This window comes from Pangasianodon hypophthalmus, chromosome 1 (genome assembly GCF_027358585.1).
Source record: "Pangasianodon hypophthalmus isolate fPanHyp1 chromosome 1, fPanHyp1.pri, whole genome shotgun sequence".
NCBI lineage: Eukaryota > Metazoa > Chordata > Actinopteri > Siluriformes > Pangasiidae > Pangasianodon > Pangasianodon hypophthalmus.
The window spans coordinates 7,880,319-7,904,321 of NC_069710.1; the positions used below are offsets into that span (position 1 = coordinate 7,880,319).

The window sequence follows — 24,003 nt, forward strand, 5'->3', positions numbered from 1 at the left end:
TGGGAAAACAACTGTGTTTCACTGTTGACAAAAGTCAGCTGAAGACGGGAAAGAATGCTATTGAGAGCTACTTGTATACTTGAATACTTGAATATTTCAGAACGTGGGTTGTGCTACGATGCTCTGATTGATCTAAAGCCTTTTGATTAATTCAGGGCTGTGCCCTAAATCACATTTTATGCATTAAATAGCACCGATACCATTGGCGTACCAACATACCATAAAGAAGGGTACAATGTGGTTTGGGACATGGCCTAAATATTTGAGACTGTGAGGATAATTGCTGTTATCACCATTCCCTCAGGTTTATAGGCAGATTACATAAATAAAAGTTTCATCGTTTTTAATCAATCTACTAACTTGTCTGACATAACCAAGTTTGGAATTATAAAGTACAGAGAAACACCAAACATGCATGGTTAGCCACTAAGTGGATAACAGTAGCATGCTGTCTAATACAGAGCAGAAAATAAAAAGACAGATCTGTAGATAAAATACACATAACTCATTCAACACACCTCATTAGCCACTCTCATGAGTTCTTTAGCTACATCTGACATTAATTTTAAATAAGCATATACTAATAAAACCTGTAAAGTATCAGTTACTTTGTACGTGTGTGTGTGCGTGCGCGTGTGCACATGTGTGTGAGTGTTAGGTTGATCCATTGCTCAGAGCCCATTATACACCAAGGACAGACAGTGTGTCGGTCAGTAAGACCAGATTAGCTCAGGTCTCTGTGGCACTACTGTAGAAGGTCTAAGCTTTCTGACATTAGACTGATGCTATTCTCATCTGCTTAGCAAAAAACACTGGCTGTAATCATGACCTGTGCTGAAATTCAATTTAATTAGCGCTGAGTAATTTTCACGATTAATTTGAATTAATTTTTTTAATGCGATTTTCAAAATGTTCTAATCGAGATTGTAGCACACACACACACACACACACACACACACTTATTTAAATCTTTTAATTAAAACATCCATTAAAAATTTTAAACCAATACAAATGAAAAACACAGCCTTCTTAACCTGATAAATGCCTCCTACATCCTGCGCTACTCTCAAACTCTGTGCACTTAGATTTTAAAAAAGACTGCCAAGATAAACAGGCAGCACTTTGCCGAGGACTGAGCTCTTAGCCAAGAAAGGTGCAAATATCACTTCAGAGATATGGAATTGGTGCAGGTTTGAAGTCAGATGAACAAGTTTATGTAAAATATAATGCTGCATTACATCCTAAGTGGTAATTCACCAGTCGGAATTGTCATTTTCGACCTCGGCATATTCGAAGGTTGACGCCCCCTTGCTCGTATTTTTGTCAGCAACTCGGATGAGTGATGTATATTTTCCTTCTCAGATACTGAACTGTATAGTCAGTCTTTTAGATTTAACAAACAAATATGTCTGTATGTAGATTAATCTAAAGCTAATACTTGTATATACAGTATAAGTCATTTACATTTACGATATTTGGCATATGCCCTTATCCAGAGCGACTTACAAAAGTGCTTTGAAGTCTCTATCAATAAATACATTCATTTAAAGGTAAGAAGTTTTGCTTTGTTTATTTCTGATGCGGTGTGCAGCCATGTTAATTTAATTAATTTCACTCTGTAAACGGGGAAGGAACTCGACTGTTGAGAAGAATACCCGAAGCTGACTTCTCAGTTGTGGTGGCATTTCATGTCATGAAAGACATGATCCCTATTTACTCTGTCAAGAAAGAAAGGTTCACTAAGTTGAGCAAAAATAGTAACAGCGCCATCTATATCAAATAGCGCAAACAATGTTTTTTTAATATCCTTTCTTTAAATATTCTTTATTTAAAAGAACCATTGTTTGCACTATTTGCTATAGATGGTGCTGTTACTATTTTTCCAAAGTCCATTCTAATAAATAAAAAACTTTATAAATAAATTGAGTAATTTTTCAATTGCATTATGTAAGAACAAAAAAATATCGAAATCATAATCGAGGATTGTTCATGAAGTTGAAAAAAAATTGAGATTTTTTTGTGCAACATCACCCAGCCCTATTCACAATATTAAAATATTATATTACATTGTATAGAAAATATATAGCCTCATGCAGCAAGTACAGAAAAATCTGTCTACAATAAAAGGAAAGAAACCAAGACCTTAATAATGCTGCTTATGTAGGCACCTTCATCCTAAATGAAACACAACAGCAGTGATAATTACATGCATACTGAATATTGCAATATACTGCATAAGAGTTATCTACTGGAAACGTGCACTAAAACTAAACCTGGAAACATGCACTAAAACTAAACCTAAACTAAACCTGGAAACATGCACTAAAACTAAACCATTCGAAAACCAACACAAACTGTAAATGCAAGACTATGCTGTGAAAAATAAACAAATGTAAATTTGACCTTTTTGTACAGTGATAAGCTAAATAAACAGCCTTCAGCCTCTATTGACTGTTTTTAGCCTGAAACACAGCTCATGTCAGTTAACTCCATAGTTGAATATGGCCAAGTAAACATCAGTTAATTAGGGTCGATACTAACAAAAACCCACCAACTCCGAATTGTGAATTAAGTACTTTAAGCTCTGCTTGTAAAACACCAGGAAGGCATCAATTTCAAGGGAAAAAAAAGAGAAACAACTGTTTGTGCTTCAGTGTGGCTTAGCAGCTGGAGAGAGGAATGCGGTGGAAATTCTCCCCTGAGACATCGTTCATCTGTGCAGCTATCCATCAGCAAGGTATAAGATGCATGTGGAGTTTCTCATGCATTTCTCATGCATTTGGAGTTTTTCTTTTGTCTTCTGATCTACCCATCAACAAGGTATAAGATGCATTTGGAGTTTCTCTGACACTAAAAAAATGACAAAATATGTCTTGCAAAGTGAAAACATTTTTAGGAATACCGCCTATGCTTAGTGTTATTTTTACAGTGAGAGACAACCATTATTACAAAAGAAGATTTTTCTTTAGTAAAGTAAACCTCCATTCAAAAGTATTAGAAAATACAGAACTGTTAACATACACTTCCAGTCTAAAGTTTTTGAACATGTGGAGGTTTGCAGTTTTACGTTTTAATTACAATTTGTCACATATATTTAGTAAAGAACGAGACTCTAAATGAGTGACAAATTAAAGACAAGTGCACTTGTTTGGTGAAGCTTTACTGTAAAACTATAAGTTACTCTAAGCCTAGATTTGTCTTACAGATGATATTAGACAGTGTTAGTATCAACTGTACAGGGCTGTGAAAAAATATTTGCCCCTTTCCTAATTTCTTCTGTTTTTGGGATAATGTTTTTTCCCAAAATGGAACATTTTGGAAGACATAGGTCCCATTACATTTGCTGTAAAATCTAACACAGCATTCCACAATATGAACATCATACCAACCAGGAAATGTTAACCATAACCCTAAGCCACCTTGTACCTATTTCTTACATTTTCTGATTCTGGAGTATTTGAAGTTTAACATCTTTGGGTAAACTCCAACCCATTTTGTGAAGTTTAACTAAAAATGTTAATACACGTTGTTTAAAAACTTGGTCGTTGCAGGCAGCGTATGTATTTTTTGTCTTCTGACTTATGAGTAAGAATCTTTACCCTTCAAAAGAAACAATCACGACATTTTAATGTGCACATTCTAAAAAGAATTGAGTAATTGAGAACACTAACAATCATCCTCTAAAACACTAGCAAGGAACTGGATTTGAATTAAAAAATAAATAAATAAATAAAATAAAATAAAAATAAAGAATGAAATAAAGCATGTCTCCCCACAAGAATATACTTTATTACAGTGATGAGAGAGCAGTGAAATTTCCATTACTCAGCAGTGCAGCCCACATCCAAATCTACAGCAATTAACTTGGACAGAGTCATGGAATAAGCAGAGACGAGGGCCAGATGCTCAGCCTGAGGATAGACAGAGCAGAACTGCATAGTAGGAAAAGTAGGAAAAGGAGAAGAAAAGGAGAAAAAAAGGAGGAGGAACAGTAAAGGGTAGCCTTTCCAAAGAAGGAGAATGAAAAACCTTCTCTTTTAGCAGCGACCTCCCTGACACAGGGACTGAGAAAGCAGAACCAGGACAGCCGCACAAACATCTTGTTCATCCTCCCGCCCGAACAGAGAGCCAACACAAGCATGACATAACACCCACTTAAAGCTGGGGGATTATGGAACAATATCCATGTCTAAGGAAAAAAAAAAAAAAAAAACCTGTCCATGGACTCAAAATATAGCCCTTCCTCTCTCTAACTCCCTCAGAGCTTCTGTTTCCATGCTGAGTCTTTCTAAATATGATTCTCATTTTCATTCTGCAAAAGTCACATATTAGAAAGAGTTGGATGCTCAAATACAAGTCAAATACAAGTCATGTCTTTATTTCTGCACACCAGTAGTTCATGTATGTGCAACTACTCTGAAAAGTGTTTTGAATAGGGATGGGTGATATGACAAAAATATCAAATCATGACATTTCTATGATACATGATATGCTTCACGATATATGGATTTGGTAACAAACTGCCCACAAAACAGCAGTGCTGCATTTAAAAAATACCTGTGAAAAACATGTGAGTTCAGTGCTACTTTAATTTAATGGCAAAAAAAATTAATTATTTCAATATCAAACCTCCCCTTTATTTCCAAGGTCCTTGAAAAGGTTGTAGCACAGCAGCTATGCTCATACTTACATAGGAATAACATTCATGAAATGTATCAGTCAGGATTTAGGCCTCATCATAGCACAGAGACAGCACTGGTAAAAGTTGTAAATGACTTACTACTGGCCTCTGATCAGGGTTGTGTCTCCTTGCTGGTGCTGCTTGACCTTAGTGCAGCTTTTGATACCATTGATCATGCTATTCTCCTCAATAGACTAGAAAATGTAGTAGGCATTAAGGGAACAGCCCTTTCCTGGCTCAGGTCTTATTTGACTGATCGTTATCAGTTTGTAAACGTAAATGGTGACTTCTCTTCTCATGCTAAGGTAAAGTTTGGTGTTCCGCAAGGCTCTGTTTTAGGCCCACTGCTCTTTTCTTTATATATGCTACCTCTGGGCAAAATTATTCGTAAGCATGGTATTAGCTTCCACTGTTACGCTGATGACACACAGTTGTATGTTTCAGCAAAGCCAGATGACAGACACCAGCTTAATAAAGTTGAGGAATGTGTAAAAGACATTAGAAACTGGATGCTTATTAACTTTCTCTTACTTAATTCTGACAAGACAGAAGTACTTGTACTAGGACCACATGCAGCTAGAAGTAAGCTTTCTGATTACATAATAACTCTGGATGACCTTTCTGTTTCATCATGTGCAGCAGTAAAAGACCTTGGTGTGATTATCGACTCTAGTCTTTCTTTTGAAGCTCATGTAGATAATATAACTAGGACAGCCTTCTTTCATCTCAGAAATATTGCTAAAATAAGAAATATATTGTCACTACACGATGCAGAAAAATTAGTTCATGCTTTTGTTACCTCTAGGTTGGATTATTGTAATGCCTTACTGTCTGGATGTTCCAGTAGATGCATAAACAAGCTCCAGTTAGTCCAGAATGCAGCAGCGAGAGTCCTTACTAGAACCAGAAGATATGACCACATCACCCCTATCTTATCCACACTGCATTGGCTCCCAATCAAATTTCGTATTGATTATAAAATACTACTATTGACCTATAAAGCACTAAATGGTCTCGCGCCACAGTACCTGAGCGAACTTTTGGTCTTTTATGATCCGTCACGCCTACTCAGATCAAAAGATGCAGGCTATTTGTTGGTACCTCGAATAATGCGGGCTACAGCTGGGGGTAGAGCTTTCTCATACAAAGCCCCACAGTTATGGAACAGCCTTCCACTTAGTGTTCGGGGCTCAGACACAGTCTCAGTGTTTAAGTCTAGGCTGAAAACATATTTGTTTAGTCAAGCCTTTTGTGAATAGTTTTCTTAGGTACAGGGGCAGGTCTGGAGGGTTTCACAGGCATAGAGTGTTGTGGTGAAATGGGATGTTTGGATGCTGTCGCCCCCCCACTCTCACACGTTCACTCAGGTTTGTCGACGGTGGAGTGGCTGGCTGCCTTATGTCCCAGGGTGCCCTCATGTCTGTGTTAGCTTCTGGCTCTCCCTTTCAGTTATGCTGTCATAGCTAGTCTTGCCGGAGTCCCTGCTTGCACTCTGCATGCAAAGTACATCGTGCTTAACCATTAGAGGACAAAAGCTCACCTAACAATCTCTTCCTTTCTCTCCATCTCTCTCTCTCCCTCACTCTCTGTCGAGCTACACATGCTACTTCTGAGATGCCAGTGATGCCAGTGATCCTGACCCCTTCTGCTCCTCCTCGCTGCCTGACCCATCCTGATGCCCTACTTCTGGTTGGAGTTCTCATCGGTTGAGTTCGCTCGCTGCTGCTGGGGGTGGCCCCATATGGACTGCCTGAAGAACTGTTTGGATTGCTGGGGATGGTGCCACCTGGGGGCCGTGGAGATGGCTTGGGGATCACATATGGGGAGCTGTACTGTAATGGCTTGGGACTGCGATTGCTGTAGTGGCTTTGGGGCTGCAGTTGCCACGAGCAGCTTCGTACTCAGGACTCCATCAGTGGACAGTGGATAGATTTTAACCAGCCGGACCTCTTGCAAATACTGTGATGAATTTATTGGTTGCACAATTGCACTATTTGTCCATATAGTACACAATAGAAGGGATTTATTTATAATTGCACTATCCGTTGCACCCAGATGAGGATGGGTTCCCTTTTGAGCCTGGTTCCTCTCAAGGTTTCTTCCTCATATCATCTCGGGGAGTTTTTCCTTGCCACCGTCGCCACTGGCTTGCTCATTAGGGATAAATTCACAGTGATAAATTTAAATATTTACAATATATTTTTGTGAATCCATTTATTTCTGTAAAGCTGCTTTGTGACAATGTCCATTGTTAAAAGCGCTATACAAATAAAATTGAATTGAATTGAATTGAATTATTTCACAGTGAAAACATTAAAATTTTATTTTAAATCTTATCATTTTAATGATGCCTTGTGAACTGCCACTCACTGGATGTTTTTTTTTATTATTATTTTGCACTATTGTGTGTTAACTCTAAAGACTGTTGTATGTGAAAATCAGCAGTTTTTGAAACATTCAATCCAGTCCATCTGGCACTAATAACCATGCTATGGCCAAAAGTCACTGAGATCACATATTTTCCTCACTCTGATTTTTGATGTGAAGCTTAAATGAAGCTCTTGACCTGATTTTATACATTGTGCAACTGCCACATGAATGGCTGAACTGCTTGACACCCTACGTGTAGACAAATTCTGACATTTTCTTACATATATATATATATATATATATATATATATATATATATATATATATATATATACATATACATATACACACACACACGCACACACACACACACACACATACAAACACACATGCAAAGTAATGCTGTAGAGCAAATATGCCTTCAAAAATAATGAAATTAATTGTTTCTACATTTAAAAATAATACTGTACAGAGCAGTACACAGTAATAAATGAAACAAAGTCAATATTTGGTGTGACGACCCTCTGCGTTTAAAAAAAAAAAAATTGTAGGCTCAGGTACAATTTGTGCAGTTTTGGAAAGGAAAATGAGCTGGTAAGTTTTTATGAGCATCCTGCAGAGCCAGCCACAGTTCTTCTGGAGACTTTGACTGTCGGAAGCCAGCAGCCTTTATTATGTTTTTTGTCTAAAAGTGGTCTCTTACGTAATATGCTGCTTCCTTTACTGACATATATTTTTCTGTAACATTTAATTTTGTGCTGGAAAACTAATGTTTGGAAATCTAAAATGTTTTTGTACAGACTCGATAACCTAGAAGTCATAAATTAAAAATCTATAACAAAGTACTTTGTACTAAAAGAAAATAGGGTGCCTATGACTCCTGCACAGTACTGTGTGTGTGTGTGTGTGTATCTAAAGCAACTGCTATATATTGATTTTGTTTGCATTTAATTTAACGTGTAATAAATAAAATATAAAAACAATAAATATGACCATGAACACTACTCATCTCTTTAAACTTTATGCATGTAGGCTGTATTCTAGTATATTATTAGAAAAAAAAAAAAAAAAAAAAAAAAAAAAAAAATATATATATATATATATATATATATATATATATATATATATATATATATATATATATATATATATATATATATATATATATATATATATATATGTACACACACACACACACACACACACACACACACACACACATACATATATACATCTATACATGTATGCTCAACACTTGATGTTCAAAACCTGATCTTTCTTCATCTTGATCTTCTTTCAACATTATTCAGCCGCAGCAACATCCAATGGGTTTTCCCAGACCGCCGCACATTTGTTAGATTCATTAGAGCTTTTTTTATTCCTGAACCTTTCACCAATATGAATGTTGAAATATGGATTTAAAACATTTTGCATTGAATTAACATTTCTTACTCAAGTTTAGTTCAAGTGACCAGTCAATCAGGTGGCAATAACTAAATAATAACTAACACAATATCAGTGATAGTTGATAGTGGCCAATTCCACAGTCTCCACAGGTATAATGTTATTAAAATAAAAATCATGAACACTCTGACTATGCCTCACAAACCCCACTTTAAGAACCTCCAGCTAAGAATCTCCACATCTGTGTGCATGCACTATAAACACTGGTTTGTAGGGTGAAAGGTTTAAACCAAGACCTGACCTAGGCATGGGGTCACCAGGACAGGAATAAACACTGCGTAAACGAGGAGCTGCTTGAAAACCACTGTAAAAACTTTACATAGAGCTAAGCAGCAGACACAAGATCCTCATGGCTTTAAATAAAACTGCAGACAGAAAAAATCCTGCTGGTCTGCTAAATGAGAATTGGTCACATGAACTATAATCTGATATTATCATGAGTACCTAAAAGCACAGTGAGGGCAAAATCAGTACAAATACTATTAGTCTATGGAACTTTTGTCCATCGGTCATCATTTGTTGTGATGACTTGATTTACCTATTTGCAGATTACAAAGAAGCTCCAAGCACACAAGCAACTCAGTGAAATGTGCTTTATATCAAAACACAGGCATGTATTTTTTTTACTTTTCATTTTTAAACCTTCACTCTGTGTTGAGAGTGTCGCACCGAGTATGGACACACAACGGTCAAATTTCTCGAATCACCCCGACTATGACCAGGATAAAGCGGTTACTTAAGGTGAATGAATGAATGAATGAATAAATAAATGAACGAATCATTAACATTAAACAAAATTTAAAAGTTTGTGAAAACTTTATTTGTGGATTATTTAATCATTAACAAAGTAGTGAGTTCACCTCATCCCTCGTTCAGAACTGTTTGTGTAAGCGTGGTTGTGTGCTGGCAGCTCTGAAACTGCTGAGCTGACTTTTCACGCTGGTTCAGAGATGAGAGTAGCTCATATGGTGGCTTACAGCCAAAGCTCTATGCGGTTCAGAGCAGAGTGTTAATCTGAAACCCAGCCCTTTTCTCTTAGCCAAAACCTACACTCTCTACTTCCATCTAACCATTTGGATTGGTGATACTGCTGGACCACAAATAAAACAAGAAGTCCTGATAAAGGAATGGTTGTGATCAGCATCTTGACCTGAATAAATCTGATATGTGAATGTAGCTGAGGTCGCTTGTATGATTTATGATCTGGGAAACAAAAGACACAGCCACACACCCATCTGTCCCTGTTATTACGCTAGTTCACTGATTTACACTGCTGAAGACAGGAGAGGACATGGAAACAGATATCCACCACTCCTTGAGAGGAAATTTAGCATGGCATGAGAACCAAGCAAGAAATCAGTTGACGAAATGGCAGGCGGATTGAATCGGTCATCACGTGCTATAAATAAAGTGTTTTGCAATGATTTATGATGAGTGAATGATTTAAAATGTGAGGTGAGGACATCGAATACAGAAACACATCTGCACTGTCCTAAGAGCTGTATGTAAAGCAGGAAATGAAATGTCTTTTAATTAAATGAAATATATCAAAGAAGCTGGTTGGTGCACTGATTGGTAAAGGGTAAAGGTCTATACGATACAATACATTACATAGTCTCTATCAATAAATACATTCTGATACTGGCTCACTAGGTCACAAACTAGGAATACCATCAGCCCAAAAACTGGTAATATAGTAACAAGCACTCAGACAATGCAATTGTTTTTAAGTGCTAATTTAAGTACTTTAGGAAGAGGTAAGTCTTTAGACGTCGTTTGAACACTGCCAGTGACTCAGCTGTTCGGACATCTAGGTGTCACAATACAAGTGACACACAGGAAAGCAAGAACAGAATGCTAATAATTATAAATAGAAGTCTCCATTGACTCATGAGAAACATCAAATAAGTAAATTTTGATCCTCTAGTTTGTGTTCATAATTGTTCCTTTAAGTAAGTGGTTAAAGTTTTGTCCCATCTAACCTTCTTCCCCATGGCCATGAGGAGCTCATTAAAGACACCCTTCAGTCAGCTGTGTTTAGACGAAAGTCACAAAGCTGCCTGCAGTAATGATAATGACTCTCAGATGTCTCATGCCAGCAGACACAGAACTTTAGGTCTTCATTATCACAGTGCAGCACATTTTATACTGTTATTTAACTAGCACTCTATCCTAGTTTAAGTGTTTTTTTTTTTTAAAAAAAAAGCATGTTTTTTTGGAGACTGCAGTGAACATTTGGAAACAACAAAGTCTCTATTATCCACTGCATCGAGACCTTGTTATGCATGGTATTTGGGTGAGAGCAGCATTTCAAATGAGAAAGTGGACAGCAGAGCACTGACCACATGCCAGACCAACACAAACCAATTTCAAGCTAATTCCGTTTGTGATGTGCTTCTGGCCTGCGTGAACACAAGCCACATTGTGAACGACAATGGTCTTTTCTACATGTGGGAAGTAATTTTTTTTTTCCAAGAAAGTCTCTGAAACTGCAGTTCAGTGTGAGAAGAAGCAGAGAATGAAGTCTGAAATCTGAAAACACAGACACTGACCAATGGGTTTTCCATTTCCATTAATAACCACATGTAACGTTCAGTTACACAGAAAGGGGAATCTTCACTCATGCATGGGAAGAGACACTTCTCATATCTCATAGCAATTGCTAAACTTCAATGTTTGCTCAATCTATTTTGTGGTATCTGTAGAGATGATAAAGAAAATGAGAAAAAGCGAGGGCGAGCAGCAAAATGAGGTTTTATAATATTCATATTTTTGCTGTAGTTGAAACCATTCCATTAGCTAGCAACAATTAGCTATAACTATATTGGAGTGATTGAAATGGCCAAAATTTTGGACATTTATACAAAAAAAACCAAAATATTAACCTACAAAGTTTTTCATGACGTGTGTTGATTGGAGACACACAAAACAATCAGAACTATTAAGGTCTGTTGTAAACAATACTGCAAAAAACAACAGGCCTATTAAGATGAAAATATCTTTAGGAGTGTTTCCAGAAACTCCAGAGAATGTTGTTTACAAAAGCATCTCATAAGAAAGTCCATCATAATTCAAGCAAGAAGGCAGAAAAACAAACCAGAGCCACAGAATTGAAGATTTTTTCAGACTAGAAGTCTTTGTGGCCTGGGTCAGCTGGCTCAAAAGGTTTCAAATGTTTTAAAATTAGAAACAGATTTATTATATAATGGACGCTCTGACTTAGTGGTTCTCTGCCATTTTTGGAATATTTTTTAATTATCATACACCAAGCAAAATATGTTCATTTTACTATGCGTATATGGTAATTATAGCTACCATAAAACTTCAGCAAAAAGACTCACACTGCTGATTGTGTGTATAAATTTGCAAGCAAAGATGTACACCCATCATTACAAAGCATTATTTTGGAGTCCATCAGTGATTACTCTCAACATGGACCATAGTCTAATGTACAACAAAATTTAATTTGTGAATAAAGTTTTTCTGATACTCTTCTATAAAAGGTGTATTTGCATCAAAATACTTTTTCTGTGGTTTGGTTGTTTTTTCTGAAATATGGTTTCTGTTCTAGGGTGAATGATAGGGTGATTCCATCTCAGAGGAAACGCTCTGGCTTTATCACGGAAAAGCTATTTATAATAAACAATCAGATACCCAAATGAGTGTGTTGTTCTTGTATTTGCTGCTGTGAAATACGGCAAAAAAAAACTGGCAATATTGCTCGTTTAAACTCCACTGAACTTGGCAGAACGTTTAGCTCAAAAAGTTAATGGAAAACAGTTCTGTATTATTTCCCACCTTATAAAATTCAGAACATAATTCTATATTTATACTTGCAAGTGGTGCAAAAGGCTACACCCAATGATCAAGACGTTGCTGTGGCCAGTCAGAAGTGGCTCCTGATGACTGGGCAGGAAAGAGTACTTTCTCTTTTGTTAATCAAAACAAGGGTTCTCAAACAGCCAGAGATCCCATTAACTTTAAAATAAAAAGAATTGCATAAACCCTTAACCACCACCACCACCCAAAAAAAAAAAATCCATAAACTACTGAAATATTAGGCTCATTATTTAAATATCTGCAATAATATTTTGGCTAATAGTGCTTCCTGACCTTTACTTGTTTCTGAGTTATCAATTTAATGGATTCCTCAAAGGATATGAATTAAAATCCATTCAATTCAAGTAACCAGTCAGATGGATTAAATGACACTAAGAACTCAATAATCCATTTAACTATGATAAAAAAAAAAAAAAAAAAAAAAACAGATTATTTTTAAATTATGGGCAGTCTGGGTGTCCATGGACTTCACTTTAACACCACTGGATTTAAGCGATTCTAGCTAATTACAGATCGTGTGTGCTTGTGTGAGAGAGAGAAAGAGACCATATTCTCTTTGCCATCATCATTCACAAATTAACGGGAGACCTACCCCAGATTCTGAATACAGTTGGCCACAAATCTACTAAATCATATCGTAGCACAATCAGTGGTATCATCAAAAATATCTAACCGTTGCCTTATGAATCAAAGTCATATTGCATTGTATTGTGTGGAAGCCTTTACACCCCTAATAAGTCCTTCTTTAAAACCATTAACACCTGTAGCTTTTAACACCAACAAGTTACCGACAAAGGACAAACACAAGCAGATTTGTACACACACACAAACACACACACACAGACACACAACAAAAAAATAGCACTTGTGTGCAAGCAGATGTCACCATGAAAATATCTCTAACCATCAAGTGTTTCTGTGCAGCATCTGGAGTGTCAATCAGTGAGCTGGCAAACTCAGTCTACATACATACATACACACACACACACACACACAGAGCAAGTCACACAAACACTTTCCTACAATTAGGTTTATCTCAGAAGTGCTACACCCACTCTTTCAATGTAGTTTATTTTTACACTCCACCCACTCCCATTAGATCTCACTCCAAAGCCCCTCCCCCATACACATGCCTGTTTGCTTTCTAAGAAAACATGGATGAGACTAAGAAAGCACTATTATGGGTGTATACTGTCATTCCGAAAAGCAGTTTCACAAGTAATTCAAGAATAACCCTACTAGGTAGCTATATAAATAGCTAATGTTAGTGTTTGCTAGCTATATCTCAGCAAACGATGGTCACATACAGCCTGTGAAACATCTGTGTAACTTAATGCTAGCTTATTAACATTACAGCAGTGGCTGATATCTGTTACTAAAGTATATACTGAATATCTGTGTGTGTGTGTGTGTGTGTGTGTGTGTGTTCTATTTCATCTGCTTCAACTGTTGGTTTGGTCTCCAGTTTATTTTTTAGTCTCTCCTCATAATTAAGAGCATCAAAGTACTTTTTTCAAAATGAGATCAATAAAATTAACTAAGCTAAGCTGCTTACTAGCTAGCTATATTTCACTGAAGAAGGTAGCGACAGTTAGACATCATCAGTAAGTAAACAAAAAATAAATGCAAACAACCAAATATAACTTTAGAATTGCTAATTTATTTACAGTGACAAAATAACAAGCAATACTACTTGTGTAGGGGGTTAGGGGAAGCCGGACTTCCCATGTAGTCTTAAAGCAATCGCCTCTGCTACCTAGCTAGTGTATATTCTATGGTGACAGGAAAAACCTGAGATGATAACAATTTCCACCACAATAAATACTGTGTAGCAGAACTAGAGCTAGGCAACCGAAAGCTCCAGTGTGCACCCCAGTCAAATGCAGTGGCTGCTCGGAAATATCAGTGAATAGACTAGGTTAAAATTAGTAGCTAATGTAACGTAAAAATATATGCTGGGCTAGACAGCCAGTTAGGTGCATTAATACACACTAAGAGAAACATGTCTATATGATTATTATCTTCATCTAACAATGTTTCTAGTGTAGCACATCATGTTTGTGTCTTCAACAAAAAGCCAGCATGTCGTTGACCAGTGTTTCTGCTATGAGACATGATGTTCTTTCCCAGACTGTAAACCATCAACTTTAAACATACATACCAAATGAAAACTTTTGTTAATAATGGGTAGTTATTTTTATGTTTTTTAAAGCTACTTGTACACCAGACAACCATAAATAAAAACTAATAGCCCTGACAAGAATTCTGAGGAACCAAAAAAGGTACTGGATGGAGGTTTTAATTGAATGCGGAGAGTGTGTTATACTCAACAGACACACGTTGTAGCAAGTCAAATAAATAAGGAAGTAACTGACCAAGGAGAGTATTATAAATTCAATTAAACATAAGGAGAGTTAAAATCTATTATTTAAAAGCTTGTGCATAGCAAATTTACTAGCTGAACATTGCATAATTCTTACTATTACATTTCTACATTTGGCAAATGCAAATGAGGCCAAACTTGGTTTGGGTGTTTAAGTCTCTTTGGTAGATTGTGTGGTAGATTTCGGCTTTAAGGCCGCAGTCAGACTCAATTTCACTGATTAGCTCTTCATCATATGAACACAGAGTGACTAAACTGAAGCTTCCAGACGCCTGGTAATGATTAGCCTGGCTGAATAACCACACATTGGAAAAGGAGTTAAAGGATTTTATTTCTGACAGGCACACCACTCCATTTATCTATTTATTACTGTGACTGAAGTTTATGAGGCAATGCTACAGTAATATCTGGTGTGGACATCATTATTTCAGATTTTACTCTGTCGAAAGCTATTGATTTAGTTGTGCAGCAAACTATCGGAAGGTCAAACATTTGGATACAAATATTGTGTTTTTGTTTTGAAGCTTGGGTATCCTTCTCATATATGCTCCCTGTAAACAGAAATGGCTAAAAATCTTGATTTCATAATTGCCAAGAACACACAGAGACCTTCACTGCTTGCATTAACCTGTGGTCAATTATTTTACTCCACTGCCATTCAACAGGCTGTTACACTCTTTACTCTCCTAACCTGCCAATGTTTAAAACAAACCCCCAAAAACATAAAGAAAAATATCTTGTATGTGTAAGTCAATGCAACTGGTCTTGTGCTAATATTTCTTACATTTCAACAACAATGAGACAGTTATCTGTTACGTATTATGGAAGACCTTAAACAAACTCAGTAGGCTTTTTGGAGCTGTATAGCATAAATATAAGGACTACTGACCATCTAACTATGCAGTTACAACAGAAATTGGTTCATTTTTGACTGGTGCATAGGGGTTCTCTCTTTTTCTCTTTTTTAACCACCTTTAATTATACAACCTTTAATTATAAAATAAAATTACACATATGCTCTTACACATACGCCATTATTAACATAATCCAACTAATCAATCTAAATGTGTACAATTATATTGCACCTAGGTATTAGAGACATAGTGCTTTTTATTCCTGAAGTTTCCACTGACAGAACACATTAGGTTCAAGCTGACATTAGTTACAGTCCCACTTGTTTTTGAGTTATTGAGGTTTGGATTAAACCCATTCAATTCAAGTGATCAGCCAAACAGACTACTAACTATAAAAACTCAAACAAATATAATAATTTTGACATTGTGGGTTATTTTTTTGCCCGAGTGTAACTCAACTGAAATCACAGACCCCATTTTGAGAACCACTGCTCTAGCTTGCCTACTTTTAGAGAAACACACTGGGAAGGAGACGCTGCTTTCTTTTTTTTTTTTTTTCCTTGAAACGAGAGAAGGTTTGGACGTGGAGGGTTTTTTCCCCTTGCTTTTTATATCCGCACCACAGTATTCAACTGCTGTAAATGCTCTCATCTCTGCTACTTTCTAACTGGGTATCTAAATGTAACACACACACACACACACACACACACACACACACACACACACACACACACAGTAGTAGTAGAGGTTTGCTAACATTGTGAGGACCTACCCTTGACATATGCTGTTAATTAATGCTATGCCTACATCTCAACCAAATGTAAACACTTTGCCTCTTTTAGTTGTTTAATTTTAAAAAATATAAATAGATAGATAGATAAATAAATAAATTCCTCGTGGGGACCGTCAAATGTCCCCACAAAGTCAAACCTGTCAGATATTCTTATCCTTATGGGACATTTGGTCCCCATAAAGCTTTAGCCCCACACACACACACACACACACACACACAGTGAGGATGGTAAAGCCTTTCCATTGAACAGCTCGCTTGATGATGGACAACAACTCAGACCCAAATAAAACAACAGAAAGTTGAAAATGTAACTAAAGTAAAACTAGAAAAGCAGTTCACCTCTACAATGTATTCTTCACTTTCGAGGCCTCATAAGCGTTTGCTCTCCGTTTATCCGGGCTGTGAGTGTACCTCGGGCTGAAAGCTGTCCGCTCCACGCCGAGCTGAGCTGAGCTGAGCTGAACTGAGCTGAGCTGAGCTTCCTCACCGCTTCCGATCACTAATCACACAACAACCCGATTAGTCACTCATCCCAAAGCGAATTTAAACACTCCTACAGCATTAACACTGCTCACACTCATCCACAACTCCACATAAGTGTGTGTGCTGCTCCACAGAGTGAGAGGGAGAGAGAGAGAGTTGAGCAGCACTGAGTCACTCACAGATGGAGAAGAGAGAAGTGAAGCAGCCAGAATAGCGCCCCCTATTGAATTTACAGTGCCAAAGTCCAAAAGTCTGGGATTGCATTAAAACAAAGGAAGTAAATGTTCACTATCTTCCAAGATTCTGCACTATTTCTAGGTCCCTGTTTAATGTAAGCACATTTGTGATATTGACCATGTTAACTGCTTTGTACAAAAGGTCAGAATTTCCTCTTCCGTTGAAGCATGTTTTCAGACAACACTCTGATGGATCGGATCTAAAGTGGATCATAAGGTTTTGCACAAACTTTTGGAGTCCATGCCAGCACAAGTGCACACTGTCATTAAAGCAAAAAGGAGAACATGCCAAATACTGAGAAACTCTGAAATTCATTTAAATATTCCAAAGATTCTACTTTTCACTCAAGTTGTTGTCTATAATATAATATGTAATGAAAATTATTGTATTAAATTAGAAAAGAGTACAAAACACAAGCATTTTCGCTAGTGCTCTCAGACTTTTGGACCTCACTGTATATCTCCCTCTCACATGCACATTATTATGATTATATTAGTAATAATAGTAGCTAGTAGTACTACTAGTTGTGGTATTACAACAATAATAACAACAAAAGAAGAAGAAGCAAAGGAAGAAGAATAATATGTATGGAATAAAACAGGGCTTGCTCTTACTTACTCACTTTCAGTAACTGCTTTATCCTGATCCAGAGGCAATTCTGTTAAAATTGGGCACAAAACAGGAGAATTCACCCTGGATGGGACGCCAGTCCATTGTAGGTTACCATTTAAACACACATTCATACCTAGGGGCAATTCAGCATAGCCTATCCACCTACCTGCATGTTGTTGTTTTTTTAACATTGGGAGGAAACCCGGAGAGCCAAGAGCAAATCCACAGAAACACGAGGAGAACACGCAAAACTCCACACAGAGAGTAACCCCAACTCAGAATCAAACCCAGGTCCAATGAGGCAGCAATGCTACCCAATGCGCCACCGTGTTGCTTATTATTATTAGTAGTAGTTGTAGTAGTAACAGTGACAACAACAACAACAATAGTACTAATGTTTTTGGGTTGTGGAGGAAAACCAGAGAACACAGAGGGAACATGAAAAACTTCACACAGTCAGTAACCCAAGTTCAGGATCAAACCGGGGACCCTGGAGTTGTAAGGGAGCAACAAATAACAATATTTAATGTTTACTTATAGTTTGGTCACTTGAATCTAACAAAAGTTTTAATAAAATGTGTTCAGTGAGTGTAAATTTCAGGAATGAAAAGCTCTCTAGCTCTAATAAATAGCCAAAATATTTACTGTACACATTTGAATAATGAGCCTAATATTTGAATATATGAAATGGAGTTCAAGATTATAAAAAGTTTGAGATCCCTTCCTACGGTCAAAAACAAGAATCAGCCGAGACCTTTCTGAACAACCAAAATGACCCACGGTAATGTATAATGTGCATGTGTTTATTATTCTTTCTCTTATGTTCTTGAAGATTACTGAACCGTACTTGTCGTTTTGTGGTTACGTGTTTAGCGTGATGCGTTACTGTAGGGTGGAACCTCTATGAGCAGTCGACCTGTGACTTCTCACTTTCTTACCAACTGAAAGTGCTTCAGACAAAGGTAGCATCTGTGTGTGGATGTATGTGTATGGGTGTGTGTGTTTGAGAAATGAGGAGGTAATAGCGTTTCACCAGTTTCCTCAATAGAAGCTACACTGTTTTATGTATCTATCTATCTCATACACAGAAAACTGGTCCATATTAGGTTAAAGAGGCAAACCATTCTATTATATACATTGGATTTATACATGTAACCGTCATATTTGAACAAAGACTGTTTGTGATCAGTATTTATAGCACTCCAAAATACTGTCACGTGGCCAAAATCTCATGTTTAGTTTTGTTTCTAGACTATCTTGCTGTTGTTTCTGATGAGATGGTAAACATTAATGTACCACTGTCAGCATCTTCAACTGTTCTGTGCTTGGACTGAATTCTGCTCTACTTGTAAGGCAAATTGATAAAATACATGGAGAATTGAGTAACATTTTAAAATAATTTAGTGAAATTCCTTATGAATTTTTGTGTACTTTTAACTAATAAATATATAATATATGTATATGCATAACTTGTGTATAAAAAGGTTAGTGCCTTGATCCTGAATTCTTGACCTGTATCTGACTATAGACTTCTAGTCTAAAGCTGATTTCTCCAGTTTTTTCTGATCTCTCTGTATCATTTCATATTTATCATATGAAATTTTGCAAATACTTGTAAATAATCTCAGCATAATTGTGTCTTTCAGCAATGAATGAATGCCAGTATTTGATTCAGTGTTACCAAATGGACATATTTCGTCCCAGCACTGGGATATCACTGTTTTACAATCTGGTGCTCCCTACTGGCGACATGATTGTTAGTACATGCGAGTGACTTCCTGAAGGAAAAATGTCCTGAAAAGACTTGAAGGAAGCATGTGTCTGTGTGTCTTGCTGGTTTCCCCGGTTTCACATAAATAATAGACAGATTGTAAATTGAGAAACTCCACTGGTTTCTCTCCAGACTAAAGAATGAATGAAGCCACAATTAACATAAAACATCCAAATGCTAAAGTAGAACTGAAAATGATACAAAGAAAGCAATGAAAAAAAAAACATAAAATCTCTGACAAAATATTTCCAGAACCCATGGAAGAAAAGCAGCATAATTTCCAAAATCTGATCAGGCATAAGCATGAGTGAGACATCCAAAAGAGACATTTCCCCCTTTTCTCTGGCGAACCATTCTGAAACCTCAGCATTATGACAGAATGACAGCAGAAAGGCAGAGAAAGCACCTGATTTAATCCACAAATACGTACTGGTAGTCTGCACACACATACACACACACACACATATATATAAATATATATATATATATATATACATGTATATATATGTGTGTGTGTGTGTGTGTGTGTGTGTGTGTATATATATATATATATATATATATATATATATATATATATATATATATATATATTTACATTACTGTAAATAAACAACAAATAAAATATACAGGCAGGGAACTAGTTAACTGTATTGCAATAAATGTTACTTCCATACTTTTTACAGTTCTGGCAACCACAGCTGCCAGGATTTACAATAAATTTAACAGAATCTTTTTTTAAATTAATTTATTTTTTTACAGTGTGTAAAAGAAACTAGATTGAATTAATGTTTTTAGTCTAACTATTTTCTACAAAATGTGTAAAACAGTCTACATACTTCTAAGGTTTGAGCATTACACATTGCGGACAGAGTGTGCCTAATGAAAAACGTTCTGTAATGTGGGCTGGTGTATTGTATATAAAAGTGAATTCAGCCTGTAAGTGTATTTGAATTAATTATTTAATGTATATGAAATTCAGCCTCATATGTTCATGCCAAACTAATTAATTTTAAAACTTTGTGAGGAGGAGACTAAAGATTAGCTCCTTTAGGGACTACAGAGCTATGCATAATGTAATATATCAAAGGATAAAAGGTAAAAAGCACCAATGCAACTCTTTTGACACATTGCAATGAGCCATATCATCATATTCCACCATTAAGGAAATTTACACCAAGCTATTCAACATACCTACCTACATACATACCTAGTCTAATTTAACCAAAGATTTTTTTAAACAATCCACTGGTTTGCAGTGATGTACTTTTACATTAGTGTATAAAAAGGGAAAAGCCATCATGGTTTTGGTTGATAACACTGCCTAAGATTGTTTTTAATGATCTCTTAATTTCACACACCTGATTCAGACATATTTGATTATGATTTCAATACTGTACTATACTATTTTAAATGTACAGTGGAAAACAAATCAAAAACCTCTTGTACATTGCAGACTTTGTCAAAACTTCTTATTCTAATTTAATAAGCACATCACTGTTTTTTCTATAGAAAATATATTAAATATTAATGCTTTGCACTGTTGCTTCAAAAGATTTAACCTGTATTGTGCTTTAATTTTATAACCCAGCTAATATAAAGTAAGCAAGGAGTTTACAAGTGAGGTAACTTGTTTATTTTGTATCTGAAATGCAATTAGACATATTTCTCGACATTACTTGACATATAGTTTTTATTTATTTTACTTAATATCTTCCATCCCCTCTAATGCAAACATATAAACTTGCCAGATTGGCGTAGCAAAGAGTTCTATGCATAAGTCTATAATTGCATGCTTTAAATCTCATTCATCTTCAGTTATTGCTTTATTGCTTTATTTTTGGTTAGGGTCACGAAGGATCCAGGGCAAGAATACAACCTAGACAGGTTTGACAGGTCATTGTGATAAAAGTGAAATAATGCTATAGTTACCAAAAAGTAATATATATCTTTCTAACTAGTTAACCCCTCATGACCCATGATATATTGGTATGATATATTATTAGCACATTATTTAGTAATGGCTATGACTTATTCAGTAACTTTATTGAAATTAATAGAAAAGGTTTGTAGTTATGAGTGCAAGTGTAATTCTTGTCTAGTCTACAAAAAACAGATCGTAAGTGTTGAAGGGTGTGATGTTTTGCACATGAACTGTTATTGTAGCAAGTATATGAGTAGAGTGTAGCTTTAATCAACATCACAGTTTATCATGTCTTAAACTGTGCAATTTTGCACATTATAGAAGTGTGAAATGCGAAACCTTGTACTGTTCTAGTGTTCATGAAGGCTTTAAACTGTGCACAAATGCATGTAAAAAAAAAACAAGAAAGAATAATAAACAGTAAAAAAGCATTATTTAACACCTTTCCTTGAATACTGCATCAGTTCTCTGTCCTTGTGAGGTTTATGAGAAAATCAGCTTGTATGTTGCTTCAGGAAACTTTGAAAGCTTACAGTTCTTTTGTACACATTGGCTCCTACTTGCTTCTGTCTCCATAGGCCTCCATACTGTGTGAATATTTAACCATGAACTATTACTTAATATTCTTTTTTTAACAACATAGAGCATTTCTCTGCAACATGTTTGGAAAGCTAAAAATGACTCTTTTCTACTGACACATTAATGTAGCTATCACATTAACTCCATTACCTCGAATTCCTCATTACAAGGATTATCAGTTGATCTGATGCATTGCCTTGCTCTCGTGCTGCCTTCAAGTCCTCTTGGGAAGTTTGTGCATACGAGTTCAGAGGCCATGATTATGACATGGCATGCACTCAAGTGACTTTGGTTGGAAAAAAATGGACAGTGTGAGAATAAAATTGGATGGCTTGAGAAAACCTCTTTTGTTTAATATATATTTTTTGTTTCATCAACAGAAAGAAGGTTTTTAACATGCAAAATTTCCACTTAAATTTTAAAGTCACATTCACAGTGGGGGCCACCTTGACTTTTTATTGCTGACACACCGCCAGCTCAGAAAGTCAGGTATTAGAGAAAAATATGATATGCACACTGTTCTAGTTTTGATCTTGATTATATAAGTTATTGAGTTTGTTTTGCCTGGTATACAGTGCATTCAGAAAGTATTAAGACCCTTTCATTTTTTTCACATTTTGTTATGTTGCAGCCTTATGCTAAAATGCTTTAAATCGTCACATCAATCTATACTCCATACCCCATAATGACAAAGCAAAAACCAGATGTATGATAACTTTGCAAATTTATTAAAAAGAAAAAACTGAAATATCATATTGACTTATATATTCAGACCCTTTGCCATGACACTTGAAATTTAGCTCAGGTGCATCCCATTTCTCTGGATCATCTTTGAGATGTTTCTACACTTTAGGTGAAATCCACCTGTGGCAAATTCAATTGCTTGGACATGATTTTGAAAGGCACACACCTGTCTATTTAAGGTCTAACAGCTGAAAATGAATATCAGAGCAAAAACCAAGCCATGAGGTCAAAGGAACTGCCTGCAGAGCTCAGAGGCAGGATTGTGTCGAGGTATAGATCCGGGGAAGGCTACAAAAAAATTTCTGCTGCATTAAAGGTTCCCAAGAGCACAGTGGCCTCCATAATTCTTAAATAGAAGAAATTTGGAACAACCAGGAATCTTCCTAGAGCTGGCCGTCTGCCCAAACCGAGCAATCGGGGGAGAAGGACCTTGGTAAGAGAGGTGACCAAGAACCCACTGGTCACTCTGGTTGAGCTCCAGAGATCATGTGTGGAGATTCGAGAAACTTGCAGGAGGTCAACCATCACTGCAACACTCCACCAATCTGGGCTTTATGACAGAGTGGCCAGACAGAAGCCTCTCCTCAGTGACACATGAAAGCCCGCTTGGAATTTGACTGTGAGAAACAAGATTCTCTGGTCTGAGGAAACAAAGATTGAACTGTTTGGTCTCAATTCCAAGGATCACGTCTGGAGAAAACCAGTCACCGCTCATCACCTGACCAATACCATCCCAATGGTGAAATATGGTGGTGGTAGGACCATGCTGTGGGGGTGTTTTTCAGCAGCAGGGACTGGGGCACTGGTCAGGGTAGAAGGAAAGCTGAATGCAGCAAAACACAGAGATATCCTAAATGAAACCCTGTTCCAGAGTGCTCAGGACCTCAGACTGAGCTGAAGGTTCACCTTTGAACTGGAAGAAGTACACAGCCAAGACAACGCAAGAGTGACTTAGGGACAACTTTGTGAATGTCCTTGAGTGGCCCAGCCAGAGCCCAGACTGCCTACAGCAACATTAAAGGAGCTGCAGGAATATCTGTCACGCCTGGCATATGGCTATGGGGTAGGGTGGCTAGACAGAAGCCATTTCTCACAAAAACATCCAAGCCCAACTAAATCGCCTTAAACCATGAGTTATGGTCTGATGAGTCCAATTCCAGAAGGTATAATAATTCCATAATTCCAAAAGGTATGTTTGGTGCAAAAAAATAGCTCATCACCAGAACACCATACCCACGGTGAAGCATGGTGGTAGCAGCATCATATTTAAG

General features: G+C 36.7%; 1 protein-coding gene across 2 annotated transcripts in view; it reads right to left on the reverse strand.

Annotated features, from left to right (window-relative positions):
* The window catches only part of itgb1a (integrin, beta 1a), a 46,337-nt gene extending 29,316 nt beyond the window's left edge, over window positions 1-17,021 (reverse strand). The window contains exon 1 of one of the 2 annotated variants that reach the window (XM_026913769.3): window positions 16,725-17,021. The gene's annotated coding sequence lies outside the window, so the exon portion shown is untranslated. The remainder of the gene's footprint in view (window positions 1-16,724) is intronic. The other variant, XM_026913772.3, reaches the window with a different exon arrangement.
* Between the last annotated feature and the right edge of the window lie 6,982 nt (window positions 17,022-24,003).